Raw genomic sequence first — 15,731 nt, 5'->3', positions numbered from 1 at the left:
TACTTGCCTTTATTAGCCGAGGCATAGAATATAAGAGCAAGGAGGTTATGATGGAGCTGTATAAAACACTGGTTAGGCCACAGCTGGAGTACTGTGTGCAGTTCTGGTCGCCACACTACAGGAAGGATGTGATCGCTTTGGAGAGGGTGCAGAGGAGATTCACCAGGATGTTACCAGGGCTGGAGCGCTTCAGCTATGAAGAGAGACTGGGAAGATTGGGTTTGTTTTCCTTGGAGCAGAGGAGGCTGAGGGGGGACATGATTGAGGTGTACAAAATTATGAGGGGCACAGATAGGATGGATACTAAGGAGCTTTTTCCCTTCGTTGAGGGTTCTATAACAAGGGGACATAGATTCAAGGTAAAAGGCGGGAGGTTTAGAGGGGATTTGAGAAAGAACTTTTTCACCCAGAGGGTGGTTGGAGTCTGGAACTCACTGCCTGAAAGGGTTGTGGAGGCAGGAACCCTCACAACATTCAAGAAGCATTTGGATGAGCACTTGAAATGCCATAGCATACAAGGCTACGGACCAAATGCTGGAATATGGGATTAGAGTAGACAGGGCTGATGGCCGGCGCGGACACGATGGGCCGAAGGGCCTCTATCCATGCTGTATAACTCTATGACTCTATTAAGGTTAGCAGGGCCTCCACATCCCCGACCTTGCCTGCTACCTGGCTCCCACGCAACCATCCCCCCACCCCGCTAATATCGGGGCCACAGTATTGGTAGCCTCGGGCAATGTCAAATTACTCAAGTGTACAAATACTGAGCACTGATGTGGCCCACACTGCTGTGCGCTCCAGATTTCAGGGATCAGGCTCAACCCAGTCCTGGACTACCATGTGGTGAAGGATAGAATGCTTGAGCCTGGTCTTTAGTTGTTTCCAAGCCTTTATTCATAGAGATTCCCCTTTCACACACAACACACCCTAGCTAAGCTCGCCTATAAAAAGAATACAAAAGAGTCCCCAATTAATACCCACCATACAAGTAACACTCATTGATATAAATCATACAATTAACTTAGCACACATAATCCACATGAAATGGTTGCAAAACATTAATAATGTATCTTAAAGAGCCCTGGGGAAGGGGTTCCTTATATTGCACCCTGATTCTCAGGCACCCGTGGTCATATGAATCCAGCATAAATCAGCTGATCAGCAGTGAATTAAAGCCTTAGGCCTACCCTGCTGCTGCAGAAATCATATATCTTTTTTAAAAAAATTGAAGGGTGGCTCATTTTCTAGCTATTCCTCTGCAGGGAGGGGAAAGTTAAAAAATACTTCAAACTCTGTACAGAGCACTTTAAATTAATTACTGTAAAAATGCTGCTTACCTTAAATAAGAAATAGGAGCAGGAGAAGGCCATACGGCCCCACGAGCCTACTCCGCCATTCAATAAGATCGTGGCTGATCTTCGACCTTATCTCCACTTTCCTGCCCGATCCCCATATCCCTTGATTCCCCTCGAGTCCAAAAATCTATATCTCAGCCTCGAATATTCTCAACAAACCTTGTAGTCTCTCGCCTCATTCTGAAAGGGAATTTTTTCCCCCCCTCACCTTTTATATTACCCCACCCTAGCACCTTGAGGCCCTTTTGGCTCTGTTCCAGTCGTAAATCGATTACGCTCAATTACGTGGTTGATTGCACTGATTACATAGAATGTACAGCACAAACAGGCCATTCGGCACCACAGGTACATGCTGGTGTTTATGCTCCACACGAGCCTCCTCCCTCCTTACTTCATCTAACCCTATCAGCATATCCTTCTATTCCTTTCTTGCTCATGTGTTTATCTAGCTTCTCCTTAAATGCATCTATACTAGTCGCCTCAACTACTCTTTATGTTAGCGAGTTCCACATTCTAACCACACTCTAGGTAATGAAGTTTCTCCTGAATTCCCTATTGGATTTATTAGTGACTATCTTACATTTATGGCCCCTAGTTCTGGTCTCCCCCGCGAGTAGAAAGATCTTCTCTATACTTACCCTATCAAACCCTTTTATAATCTTAAAGGCCTCCATCAGATTCATGGGAGATTTTACATTCCGGTTTATGTTAATTAGTTTTTGTGGAAACTTGGGCGCAATTTCACCTCGGCAAGATGGGCACATTTTGGGCGCAATTTGCTGACTATACCTTTGGAGGAAACTCAAGACCAGAGTGATTACATTGACTATCAATCTCTTCTTTGGACTCCATGTTCATAATTTTGAAACTGAAATCTGACCGAATAAAAATCCCACCATTATGATCTGTTAACCTCAGTTATTTTGAATGAAACAGGAGGTCAAGCTTTGATATAGTTTTAAAGCTCACTCTCAAATCACCAGACTTTAAAATCACATCAAGTGAGGCTTTCTTACTGTGAAGGTCAGTCAACATGATCTGCTACTTTTTGGAAACAGAATTGCTGCATTTTGATGTTACTTCAGAATTTTGCAATTCTAAAATTTTTAATTCAGTTATTATGGGTGCCACAGGTAAACTGCATCATTCCAGGTAACACCCATAATGGCCCAGAAATGGCTCCAAGCAGCAAACCAATAGTGCTGGCCACGCATAGATTTATACTAACCCGCTAACTTACTGGATGCACTTCCTCTAATAGGAAGTGGAGAAGAGCCCAGCGTTAGCTCCAGCGAAGCTAGGACCCATGGGAGAAGTGAGAGGAGCGATCTCTCCCCTCGACCAGATTGCAGCATTTTTGACATGCTGCGGACAGTTTCTAAAATCCAGGAAGTGAAAGGTACAACACCAAAATCACTTGTAAAAACAGTTATAGACAGCAAAAAAAAGAGAGGGTCAGAAATAGTTGAATTAAATAAAAGAGACGTTAGGAAAAAGTTAAAAAAAAATGTTTTTTCAAATTTTAATTACCAAAACTATTAACATAAAGATTAGTGACTCCACATTTTTAAAAGTTAATTTTGAGTTATTTGGCATTCATTAAAACTTAGTTTAGACCTGGTATTTTTAAGCGTACCTATTTTGTGGTGATATTAATTACTTTCCATCTGGTCAGAAGAGCAAGCTGGCACTGGTCTGTTGATTGCAGCCAGTGATATCCCTTTAATGTGAAGCTGTCATATTGCCGGTGTACCAGGAGGAACAAGTTCCAGATTTCCGCGTTTGGCTGCGTGTGTGCGAACTTGCTCCTCGATTTCACCACTAACAATGTGAGCGTTGTTGAGCTCACCGTTCTTTTTAAAGCAATTTCTGGGCCAATAATTTAGAAAATAGGCGCTGCGTTTCCTGCGTTACAAGTAACTACACGTCAAAAGTACTTCATTAGCTGTAACGCGCTTTGGGACAGCCTGAGGTTGTGAAAGGCACTATATAAATGTAAGTCTTCTTTCTTAAACCCCGTCTTAACTAATTCCACTTTATCCATTACTCTTACCAATCATAAATATCACCCTGAGATTCTGAACTAATGATCCTATCAGGCATTTTGGGAGGAAAAGTACTGCACAGGCTAATAAAAGGATGTAAACCTTCAGGAAAACACAAACCTTCGTTCTAATTTCTTCCTCGAATTATAATTCAGTTGGTTTAAAAGTCTAGCCTTATCATTTGCGTTTAGCCTCGTTACTGCTCAATATCTATTACTACCTCAAAGCCTAGTAAAAACAGATGGTATATTCATTTTATAGGGAAAAGTTTACACTTTGTATAAGATAAATGAAGTAAAGTTGTACATTACAGACAGCCTGAAGATGGGAGAACACAAAACGCCGACCATTCACCAGACAGCTGTTTGATTGACAGCTGCGCCTGGCCACCCAGACAGTGCAGTGATGACCGGGCTCCGCCTGTGGACCAATGGAAAGAGGCGCAGCTGATCTCTATTGAAAAGCTGCACGGCCGCCGACAGGAAGCAGGAATTATTATGTTGTCCAGCTGAAACTTAGGGTAAAGTTTGGGATCTTTGTAAAAATCAAAATGCACCAGTCTTTAAATAGGGAAACGTTTTTTTTTGTCCCCGTGCGCCGTCCAAGCGTTTTATCTGTGCAGAAGTTTTAGTTTAAGAAAACAAACTGACGTACTTCCTGTGAGTTTGAATCATTTTGACGCTGGAATGATGACGCTGGGTTTTTCCAATCATTGGGTTGTCTCCGAAATTTATTTTTAATATTTAATTTTGGTTCTAATGAGGAAGTGGAAGTAAAGTCTGATTCTTGAACTGACATAGTGTTTTCTTTTCGTGTTTGCGGAGAATAGCCTTAAACAAAATTTGGGGGGAAAGCAATTTTAAACAGACAAGGGTTAGCAGAATAAGGTCCTGCAGTGGGTTATCCTTCAGTATTAAGTGGGAAGGTGCCCCTTTTATTATTTCTGCTTTAAAAATATTATTTATCGGTGAAATTGGAAATCGATAAATAAAACGAATTATGGTAATTGGCTCCTAGTCCAAGTTGCTAGAAGCAGATCAGTCAGCACTATCCTAATCCATTGAAAGCAATTAGCAGTGGTGGAGAGTGCTGAAAACTATAGCTAACTAAAAGCTTTTATATTGACACCATTTTCATTATCCTGGTTTTCCATGGGTTATGTGTCTGTTGATGGAATAGGAAAAATGGGAAATGTTACACTGGTGCAGTATATGATGTGGAGATACCGGTGATGGACTGGGGTTGACAATTGTAAACGATTTTACAACACCAAGTTATAGTCCAGCAATTTTATTTTAAATTCACAAGCTTTCGGAGGCTTCCTCCTTCGTCAGGTGAACGATGTGAAAATGAAAACCTCGAAATGAAATCGCATTTATAATTCACAGAACAATGCTTGGTGAGTACAGACAGTTTTTTCAACTGCCCGTTGCCAAGGCAATCAGTGTGCAGACAGACAGGTGTTACCTGCCAGGTCTCACAGAATATACAAATCACCAAAAAAAAAACAACAAACAAAAAAAACAGAGATAGAGAGGTAGAAACATAGAAAAGACAGCAACTGACCCGTTATATTAAAAACAGATAACATTTGTTCGCTGGTGGGGTAACGTGTAGCGTGACATGAACCCAAGATCCCGGTTGAGGCCGTCCTCATGGGTGCGGAACTTGGCTATCAATTTCTGCTCGACGATTTTGCGTTGTCGTGTGTCTCGAAGGCCGCCTTGGAGTACGCTTAACCGAAGGTCGGTGGATGAATGTCCATGACTGCTGAAGTGTTCCCCGACTGGGAGGGAACCCTCCTGTTTGGCGATTGTTGCGCGGTGTCCGTTCATCCGTTGTCGCAGCGTCTGCATGGTCTCGCCAATGTACCATGCTCTGGGGCATCCTTTCCTGCAACGTATGAGGTAGACAACGTTGGCCGAGTCACAGGAGCAAAAAATCGCATAGACCTCCTCAGGAGACTAACACGGGACGCAACCAACAGAGTACCCTTTGTCGTCCAGTACTTCCCCGGAGCGGAGAAACTACGCCATGTTCTCCGCAGCCTTCAACATGTCATCAATGAGGACAAACACCTCGCTATGGCCATCCCCACACCTCCACTACTCGCCTTTAAACAGCCACCCAACCTCAAACAGACCATCGTTCGCAGCAAATTACCTAGCTTTCAAGAGAACAGCGTCCACGACGCCACACAACCCTGCCACGGTAACCTCTGCAAGACATGCCAGATCATCGACACAGATACCACCATCACACGAGAGGACACCACCCACCAGGTGCATGGTTCATACTCCTGTGACTCGGCCAACGTTGTCTACCTCATACGTTGCAGGAAAGGATGCCCCAGAGCATGGTACATTGGCGAGACCATGCAGACGCTGCGACAACGGATGAACGGACACCGCGCAACAATCGCCAAACAGGAGGGTTCCCTCCCAGTCGGGGAACACTTCAGCAGTCATGGACATTCATCCACCGACCTTCGGGTAAGCGTACTCCAAGGCGGCCTTCGAGACACACGACAACGCAAAATCGTCGAGCAGAAATTGATAGCCAAGTTCCGCACCCATGAGGACGGCCTCAACCGGGATCTTGGGTTCATGTCACGCTACACGTTACCCCACCAGCGAACAAATGTTATCTGTTTTTAATATAACGGGTCAGTTGCTGTCTTTTCTATGTTTCTACCTCTCTATCTCTGTTTTTTTTGTTTGTTGTTTTTTTTTTGGTGATTTGTATATTCTGTGAGACCTGGCAGGTAACACCTGTCTGTCTGCACACTGATTGCCTTGGCAACGGGCAGTTGAAAAAACTGTCTGTACTCACCAAGCATTGTTATGTGAATTATAAATGCGATTTCATTTCGAGGTTTTCATTTTCACATCGTTCACCTGACGAAGGAGGAAACCTCCGAAAGCTTGTGAATTTAAAATAAAATTGCTGGACTATAACTTGGTGTTGTAAAATCGTTTACAATGGTGCAGTATAGGTATTGTTCTGAGGTTGTGGTTATGACATGTTGGGACAAAGTAAATGGATCTTCACTCTGTGTATAACTGTGCTATGACCATGCATAAAATTCACAAAGAATTAAAAGAATTTTAAAAATTACTTAGGTAGATTCACTTGGTGAATTCACGGAGTGTGTAGCCTTACCAAATATTTTCGACACAAAATCAAGAGCAATCCAAAAATCCATTAGTGCACTCCCTCATGGATTGAAAATGGACCTCGTGTGCCTAAATAAAATGTTCATCTCCATCAAAAACAGTGCAAACTGGATCTGAAGAGTGCCATCCTGTTTCCCCCTTTGTGCAGCATGCTGTGCAACCAACTGCTTGATTGATAACAGAGCCAAAATGCAGCTGTTACTCAACTCCTTCTGCCACCACAAGCCTCAGGACAGCTATCCTCTTTCCTCCTGTCCCAGCCACCAATTCTTGAGACCCTAGGCTCCACCACTTACCAATGAAAAGGCAGTAATCCAGCAATCTGCTCCTGCCTTGCTACTACTCTACTCAACTACTGCAGCCTCTCTAAACCCAAGTACTCCACTCACTCCCAGCCCTGTGGCAGCCATTATCAATTTCCCCCCCACAGCAATTGCAAGTCTAACAGCCAGCTCCCTCCTTCACCAACGAGTGCAACAAAATCTGACAATTCTCACCCCCCGCCCACCAACAAAAGCACAATGCCACCAGCAAACACAAGACCACAACAACACTCAAGAAAATGGGGGTAGAGACACTGTTGTTGTCCCTCCTATAGGCAAAAGGATGATGACCATTGCTGTGCATCCAACAACAACACTGCAGATACAACATGGGTGTCACAACCGGTCACCAAATGACATGTCTGGATGCTGCCACCCCCAAAGAACACTTCAAGAATCCAGGAATCTACATCCTCTACTGAACTGTCAGCACTAAATCTATTGTGCAAACTTGTCGCTTAGCTCAGGAATCTTGACGAAACTTTCACAAATGACAACATACATGCCAAAACTCAACAAACATTTGTACAGAGCACTAATTAGATGAACTAGAGGCTTGCTTTGGTCAGGACTTACCCGGTGGAAAGTGACCAGAAGCTGAGAGCTCAACTAGACCACTTGGCAATTATGGATGTCATTCATATGTTCATCCCTGAAGACTTGGAATAAGACAAGTCCATTGCTTTCATCCAGAACACTCTATAAAGTCTGGAGTTAAACAACAGAATCAACCTAACACCCAACAGGCCCTAGAACACTTCAGCCTTCATATCCAGTGACCCAAAGCAGTCCAGAGCATTTGTGGTGCAGATTGCCAATTTACAGGCAAAGGTGGTAATCACAGACAACAACATGATAACAACAATGAATGCAGAAGAGCACTCCAGATAGGGTCAACAACACGCATCATGGAACATCTTTGGAAACCCATACTTTTTCTATTCCTTAGTGAACTTTAATGCCAGAGTGCAATCAAGAGAGATGTTTGCCATTAAGTCCCCAACCACTGGATCAGAGATGAAGTGTGGAGAGAAAGAGAACATGCTGACAGTTGCTAAGAAGCATAGACCTGAATTGGAGTCAGAGTAGACAAGATAATGACATTTTTATTGAGCATCTGAAAATGAGCAGGCATAAGAGTTTTGAAATTGTAAGTCGATTGTCTTCATGATTTGTTATTTCTGTAGAGGTAGCATACAAATATTTTTATCCATGCATATTCTGTTAAGGTGTACATACTGCATGTCACTCAGAGTAAACCTACGGGTAGTAGAAAGGGCCAAATTTTTTGGTTTAGGCTAATAGATGTAATGTTATTTCAGGCCTGGTGCTGGAGCAAATGAGGGGTTTGCTGCAAGATCACCTGAGATGATGGGGTTGAATTTCCACGGAGGTTCTCCCAATTGTTCGTTGTAACTTTGACAGATGATCTGCAGAAAGCCCAGTTTCGACAGATTATTGGAAGATCCCCACGGAAATTCAACCCTGATTACTTTCTTGCTGCAGCAAGATTAAAGAAGATGCGGTTTGTAAATCAGAGGTAGGGTGATTGACTGTTTTTGTGCTATCAATTCTATAGTTAAATGGTAAGCCCATTTTAGCCCAGTGACTACTTGTTTATAATTATAATATATACATTATTATTTTTCAGGGGAAAAAATGCTTCTTTCAATCATGATAAAAGACCATGTGTTTTATTTGCCAGTTAAATTTCCAGCTTAGCATCATAATGTCAACTTTATAAAATAAAATCCATAATAAAAAATCCCAAGCCAAAACTCAACAGCAGGAATGATAGTGATGAGGAAACATCAGCATAGATTGTGAAAAATATGAATTCCAATGGCAAACTGGAATGAGAAGACTATAAAACACAAAAAGATAGGAATGTTATCTTTCTATTTAATAATATAGGCATGTCCATATAGGTGTGGAAATATATTGTACTTGAAATTGTGACTAGCTGAAATATCATAAAAGCAACAAATCACTGTTAACTGAATGATACTGATTGTCTCAAATATAACTAAATAGATAACAAATCATCTTCCAATGAACAATGCAGCAAAAAACTAGCAGTAAAACAGCTACCAGTGAACAAACAGCAAACACCATATTCAACCAACAAAATTACTGAAAACATTTTTGAATGTGTAGCCATCTTGGTTCCTCAGTAACCCATCACATAGGGAGTGAATTTCTGCAGGGGTTCTACTCATCCACCATAACTTCGGTGGAAGAGCTACGGAAAACCAGTGTAAATGGCTTTCACGCCATTATTTCCGGGGTTTCCGTGGCACTTCTGCTGAAGTTGCGGTGGACACTGGGAAGAACTCCCATGAAAATCCATCCCCATAGTCCCAATAATTAGACTCATAACATAACAAACACTTAAACAATTTACAAAGCCTATTTACGTTTACCCATAAAATTGCCTATGTCCTTTGGAAATCTGTCCATTAAGCTTCGCCCTCCTACCTTTTCTCAGGGACCTGATCTTTTAATTTAATTCCTTTCCTTTCCTTTCCTGGGGCTAACTATGTACTGTTAGCCTTTCCTCCTGACACTTCTTGGGCCAATACTGAACCACCAGCTGAGTTCCTTCTTCCTCCACCCAAGAGATGCAGTGACGACGCTGCTTACTTTCTTCTGGCCTGATTCCCATGTGAAAACATCTCTGAATATTTCGCCAAACTCACATCAGCTGTGCCTTTCTGTGGCACCTCTTGCCCTCTTTCCTGCTCCTGCTTTACACCTTTTGCATTGTGTTCAACCGTCAGCACCTATTTTGTTGTCATTCCCACCACCAACTGCTGCGGTCCAGTGCAGCATCTTTATTGTGCTCCTGGCCATTGCTGTGTTCTGTTCCTGGGCCTGACTTTCAGGACTGGGTTTGTTTCCAGCCATTCCCCATATTTCTTCCAGGCCCCGTCTCCCACCTCAGTGTCCCCAGTCCCCTTCTCCCCGTGTTTCCAGTCACCATCTTCCCACAGGTGCTCCCACAACTCATTTTCCCATCACAGTGCTCCCAGCTCACCCATGCAGTGCTCCCACAACCCAGCACTCCCAGAACCAATCTACTTCCAGTACTCCAGTGCCTCAGCCACACCCCATGACTCTCGTGCTCCATGACATCCATTGATCAGTGGCCCCATTCACCTGCCAGTTGGCCCAAACCCTTCCCTGACTGCCCACAGTTCTACTATGCTCAGTTCTTCGGGATTCCCAATCTCCCAAGTCCTCCTAGCCCCAAGACTCTCCCTTAAGTATTCCCAAGTGCTCCTAGGCACAGACCCCTCATCTACTGTGCGTCCAGGCCTTATGCCCTATGAATACTCCTATTCCGTAGCCTCCTTAACACAATTATTTCCAGAGCCCAGCCACCTGATAAAGTTCACCAAGACCTCAAGTATTCACAGACCTTGCCACTCCTATGCCCCTCCCCAACCATTATTTCAAGGCTTAGCTCCCCAGCTATAGCCGCTCCATCTATTCCCTCTCACATGCCAAATCCGAACTCCTGCTTCCTCCAGGCCACAACCACCACCCCTCCCCCCTCCAATCCCTCCTGGTCTGACCCCCTCCTAACTTCACTTTCTTACCTGGATGTGTAGCAGCACCTCTCTGACAGTCTCTTGTCACAAGATCCTGGGCCCATCTCCAAGTGGTAATTGTTATCCCTGTGACAAACGAGTATTTTTGTCCATATTCAATCTTTGATTTTGTACTACTAGAGATGGCATGTAAAAGATTAATACCCAAAATCGCACAAAGCATCATGTCAGTGGAAAACTATCAGCTCAGATGTGTTTTCTGGGAAATGACTCCTTAAAGTGTAAGTTTGTTTCAGCTTGGACAATGGAAGTTTGAAGTGTTAATTGGTTAACCCGAGAGCCATTATTTTGCAGTCCCAAACATGTCATGCTATTGTCAGAGATAGCCCACATTGTTTCTTAGCAGTACTGTGGGACACCTTGCTGCTTAAGGTGTTGTTCTATTCAATTTTCCCAGTGTGGCTTGCAGCCAACTGAACTACAAGAAGCCCCCTGGTCACAGTTCAAAGGATAGCTCACAGCCAGGGGTGGTAACTTTGATTAACAGCTATTTCTGAGACCTTTGAAGAGAGGGAGGGTTTTTTTATTGGCTGGAGCCCTCTATTATTGACCGTTCAGTGGATATTTTACAGATTTATAGTACCAGTTTTCGGGCTGTCTTCTTAAGCTAGAAGGCAGTCCGTGTGCACAGCTTGCAGCCAAGAGCTGCAAGACTTTTTGATTTTAAAGTCTGTACCTTCTGTTTAAAGATCCATGTGCGGAGAAAAAGTGACTTGTGTCTTTGTTGTTTTATATCTCAAGGAGCATAGGGAAATATTTATCTCACCATATTAAACATTGGTTTGCCGCCTATCTTGTGTAAATAAAACTTCTTTTTGGTTCAAGGCTTCAGTCAGTAAGATTGTTTATCTAATCCACTGTTTGGAGAGGGAGGAGAATTTGCTTGGTGGCATATGATATATTTCAGTAGTTGATGTAAGGAGCAGGGGTTCCTTATTACAATTCCTGGGTCATGCTATTGTTTACCTAGATATTGGTCAAAAAAGGATGCATTCCAGATTGTAGGGATCACAAGAGACAATAATAGGAGTGATCAGTGATGCTGAAACCAAGAAAATATCTGGTGTAATAAACCAAAAATGTGACACCCGCATCTTATTTTGCACCCTGGCCTTTAAAATGGTAAGAATAAGAAATTGCATGCATTAGTGAAGAAAAGTTTGAGAACTATACAGTGGCATTGGGTGTCATACAGAAGAGAGGGAATGAAAGACTTAGGGAAAGGGGTAGAGAGGCAATGAGAAAAAGAGTAGGACACATGCAGAGTGATACAGACTAATGAGAAAACTGACAGGCATACAGAGAGAGGAAAAAAGAGTGGAAAACAGAAAGACAGGAAAGAACAAAGAAGAAGACAGTCACGTAAAGAAATAGTTTTTTTTGTCCTGAGCAATGCCACAAGAGATCAACTGTGTTGTAATACATTATTTGTTGCACGGTATAAGGCTCCTGTCATTATAATATCCTCTGACTCATGTTGAGCAGTTCCATAAGAGATCTGATTGTACTTTAAAAATAACATTATGGAAAACATATTTGATTCTTGGAGCCTGGCTGAAGTCACAACGCCATGAAAAAGCAAAAAGTTAAAAGGCATGAAATTTTAAAAATCAGTTTTTATCTTATTTAAAAACTTTACATTTCTTGAGATGGTCCCAGCACACTAGTAAAAACAAGTAGGCAATAATATCACTATAAGCCAGTTGTGGGAGGGTGGAATGTTTGGAAAAGATGAAAGCCATAATTTTGGGTGGAAATTGGGGACTCAGACTCCTGATTTGTTTGGTCTTAAACTAATGTCTGAGATGGGTTTCTGTGAACTCCAAGTTACAGTTAGAGTTGCTGAATTTGAGTTGCTCAGTATTCTAAAAAGGTGTTGCATTGAACAAAATTAGCATGCAAATCTATTGTCCATTTGGAATACTAAACAGCATATCAGTGTCACACAGAGTTCCAGTTTAGACAATTGTATAGATTGCCTTAGCTTCAATCTTGTGAATTATCAAATCATAGAATTTTGCAGCATAAAAGATCATTCGGCCAATCGCGCCTGTGCTGGCTCTCTGAAAAATCCACTTAGTCCCAGTCTGCCCCTTCCCTTAATCCTTTTAAGTTTTTATTTTTCTATTATTTATTCTCTTCCATTTTGTTATGGATTCAGCTGCATCATTATCTCTAGTAGGGAATTCCATTTTTTTTTATTCGTTCACGGGATGTGGGCGTCGCTGGCGAGGCCAGCATTTATTGCCCATCCCTAATTGCCCTCGAGAAGGTGGTGGTGAGCCGCCTTCTTGAACCGCTGCAGTCCGTGTGGTGACGGTTCTCCAACAGTGCTGTTAGGAAGGGAGTTCCAGGATTTTGACCCAGCGACAATGAAGGAACGGCGATATATTTCCAAGTCGGGATGGTGTGTGACTTGGAGGGGAACGTGCAGGTGGTGTTGTTCCCATGCGCCTGCTGCTCTTGTCCTTCTAGGTGGTAGAGGTCGCGGGTTTGAGAGGTGCTGTCGAAGAAGCCTTGGCGAGTTGCTGCAGTGCATCCTGTGGATGGTGCACACTGCAGCCACAGTGCGCCGGTGGTGAAGGGAGTGAATGTTTAGGGTGGTGGATGGGGTGCCAATCAAGCGGCTGCTTTATCTTGGATGGTGTTGAGCTTCTTGAGTGTTGTTGGAGCTGCACTCATCCAGGCAAGTGGAGAGTATTCCATCACACTCCTGACTTGTGCCTTGTAGATGGTGGAAAGGCTTTGGGGAGTCAGGAGGTGACTCACTCGCTGCAGAATATCCAGCCTCTGACCTGCTCTTGTAGCCACAGTATTTATATGGCTGGTCCAGTTAAGTTTCTGGTCAATGGTGACCCCCAGCATGTTGATGGTGGGGGATTCGGCGATGGTAATGCCGTTGAATGTCAAGGGGAGGTGGTTAGACTCTCTCTTGTTGGAGATGGTCATTGCCTGGCACTTATCTGGCGCGAATGTTACTTGCCACTTATGAGCCCAAGCCTGGATGTTGTCCAGGTCTTGCTGCATGCGGGCTCGGACTGCTTCATTATCTGAGGGGTTGCAAATGGAACTGAACACTGTGCAGTCATCAGCGAACATCCCCATTTCTGACCTTATGATGGAGGGAAGGTCATTGATGAAGCAGCTGAAGATGGTTGGGCCTAGGACACTGCCCTGAGGAACTCCTGCAGCAATGCCCTGGGGCTGAGATGATTGGCCTCCAACAACCACTAACATCTTCCTTTGTGCTAGGTATGACTCCAGCCACTGGAGAGTTTTCCCCCTGATTCCCATTGACTTCAATTTTACTAGGGCTCCTTGGTGCCACACTCGGTCAAATGCTGCCTTGATGTCAAGGGCAGTCACTCTCACCTCACCTCTGGAATTCAGCTCTTTTGTCCATGTTTGGACCAAGGCTGTAATGAGGTCTGGAGCCAAGTGGTCCTGGCGGAACCCAAACTGAGCATCGGTGAGCAGGTTATTGGTGAGTAAGTGCCACTTGATAGCACTGTCGACGACACCTTCCAACACTTTGCTGATGATTGAGAGTAGACTGATGGGGCGGTAATTGGCCGGATTGGATTTGTCCTGCTTTTTGTGGACAGGACATACCTGGGCAATTTTCCACATTGTCGGGTAGATGCCAGTGTTGTAGCTGTACTGGAACAGCTTGGCTAGAGGCGCAGCTAGTTCTGGAGCACAAGTCTTCAGCACTACAGCTGGGATGTTGTCGGGGCCCATAGCCTTTGCTGTATCCAGTGCACTCAGCCGTTTCTTGATATCACGTGGAGTGAATCGAATTGGCCGAAGACTGGCTTCCGTGATGGTGGGTATATCGGGAGGAGGCTGAGATGGATCATCCACTCGGCACTTCTGGCTGAAGATGGTTGCAAACGCTTCAGCCTTGTCTTTTGCACTCACGTGCTGGACTCCGCCATCATTGAGAATGGGGATGTTTGCAGAGCCTCCTCCTCCCGTTAGTTGTTTAATTGTCCACCACCATTCACGACTGGATGTGGCAGGACTGCAGAGCTTTGATCTGATCCGTTGGTTGTGGAATCGCTTAGCTCTGTCTATAGCATGTTGCTTCCGCTGTTTAGCATGCATGTAGTCCTGAGTTGTAGCTTCACCAGGTTGGCACCTCATTTTAGGTACGCCTGGTGCTGCTCCTGGCATGCTCTTCTACACTCCTCATTGAACCAGGGTTGATCCCCTGGCTTGTTGGTAATGGTAGAGTGAGGAATATGCCGGGCCATGAGGTTACAGATTGTGCTGGAATACAATTCTTCTGCTGCTGATGGCCCACAGCGCCTCATGGATGCCCAGTTTTGAGCTGCTAGATCCATTTTGAATCTATCCCATTTAGCACGGTGGTAGTGCCACACAACACGTGGGATGGTGTCCTCAGTGCGAAGACAGGACTTCATCTCCACGAGGACTGTGCGGTGGTCACTCCTACCAATACTGTCATGGACAGATGCATTTGGGACAGGTAGATTGGTGAGGACGAGGTCAAGTAAGTTTTTCCCTCGTGTTGGTTCGCTCACCACCTGCCGCAAGCTCAGTCTAGCAGCTATGTCCTTCAGGACTCGGCCAGCTCGGTGATTCGTGGTGCTACCGAGCCACTCTTGGTGATGGACATTGAAGTCCCCCACCCAGAGTACATTTTGTGCCCTTAATGCAAAAAACACTGCATTAAAAAACTCCTCTAACTTTTCTGTTTCATCTTTTGGTGCTTACCTTAAGTTTAAAACATTGCTATAACATTTCAAGTGTGTCACAGTCTTGCAACACACTCTTGGGTATTTGTAATGCTTTAAATATTGAGCACACAAACGATGCAGCAAGTCAATGGCAAACTGCTGTAAATGAAGGAGACAACTGACAGTCAATCAAATGTCCAGTGTTGTCCGAAACTGTAAGCAAGAATTTCTGTTGACAATCACAATGTGAGGTCTTCATTGCCAACAGAGCAGCATAATCAGTAATAGCAAAAGTAGTGGCAGGCAGATTGAGTCCTGCAATATTACCGCAAAAATCCTCAACAGTCTCAGCTACATGGTTGTCATAAAAACACTTTCAAATTAAGATCACACCCTGAGGCCTTTGAAAAACTGTTGTTGAAGGAATTATGGTAGGCTCAAAATAGCTGTCTCATCTTTCCTACTGTTAAGAGGCTGTGGTACAAGAAGCAAGGACTGAATCTTGTGAATGT

General features: G+C 43.9%; 1 protein-coding gene across 4 annotated transcripts in view; it reads right to left on the bottom strand.

Annotated features, from left to right (window-relative positions):
* The window catches only part of LOC137324585 (serine/threonine-protein kinase VRK1-like), an 87,869-nt gene extending 83,982 nt beyond the window's left edge, over positions 1-3,887 (bottom strand). The window contains exon 1 of one of the 4 annotated variants that reach the window (XM_067989038.1): positions 3,715-3,887. The gene's annotated coding sequence lies outside the window, so the exon portion shown is untranslated. Of the gene's footprint in view, positions 1-3,523; positions 3,683-3,709 lie in introns of those variants that run through there. The other 3 variants (XM_067989035.1, XM_067989036.1, XM_067989037.1) reach the window with 3 other exon arrangements.
* Between the last annotated feature and the right edge of the window lie 11,844 nt (positions 3,888-15,731).

Source organism: Heptranchias perlo, chromosome 8 (genome assembly GCF_035084215.1).
Source record: "Heptranchias perlo isolate sHepPer1 chromosome 8, sHepPer1.hap1, whole genome shotgun sequence".
In the NCBI taxonomy this organism is placed as follows: Eukaryota; Metazoa; Chordata; class Chondrichthyes; order Hexanchiformes; family Hexanchidae; genus Heptranchias; species Heptranchias perlo.
The sequence above is the reverse complement of the archived record's forward strand: the minus strand, read 5'-3'. Positions and strand labels throughout refer to the sequence as shown.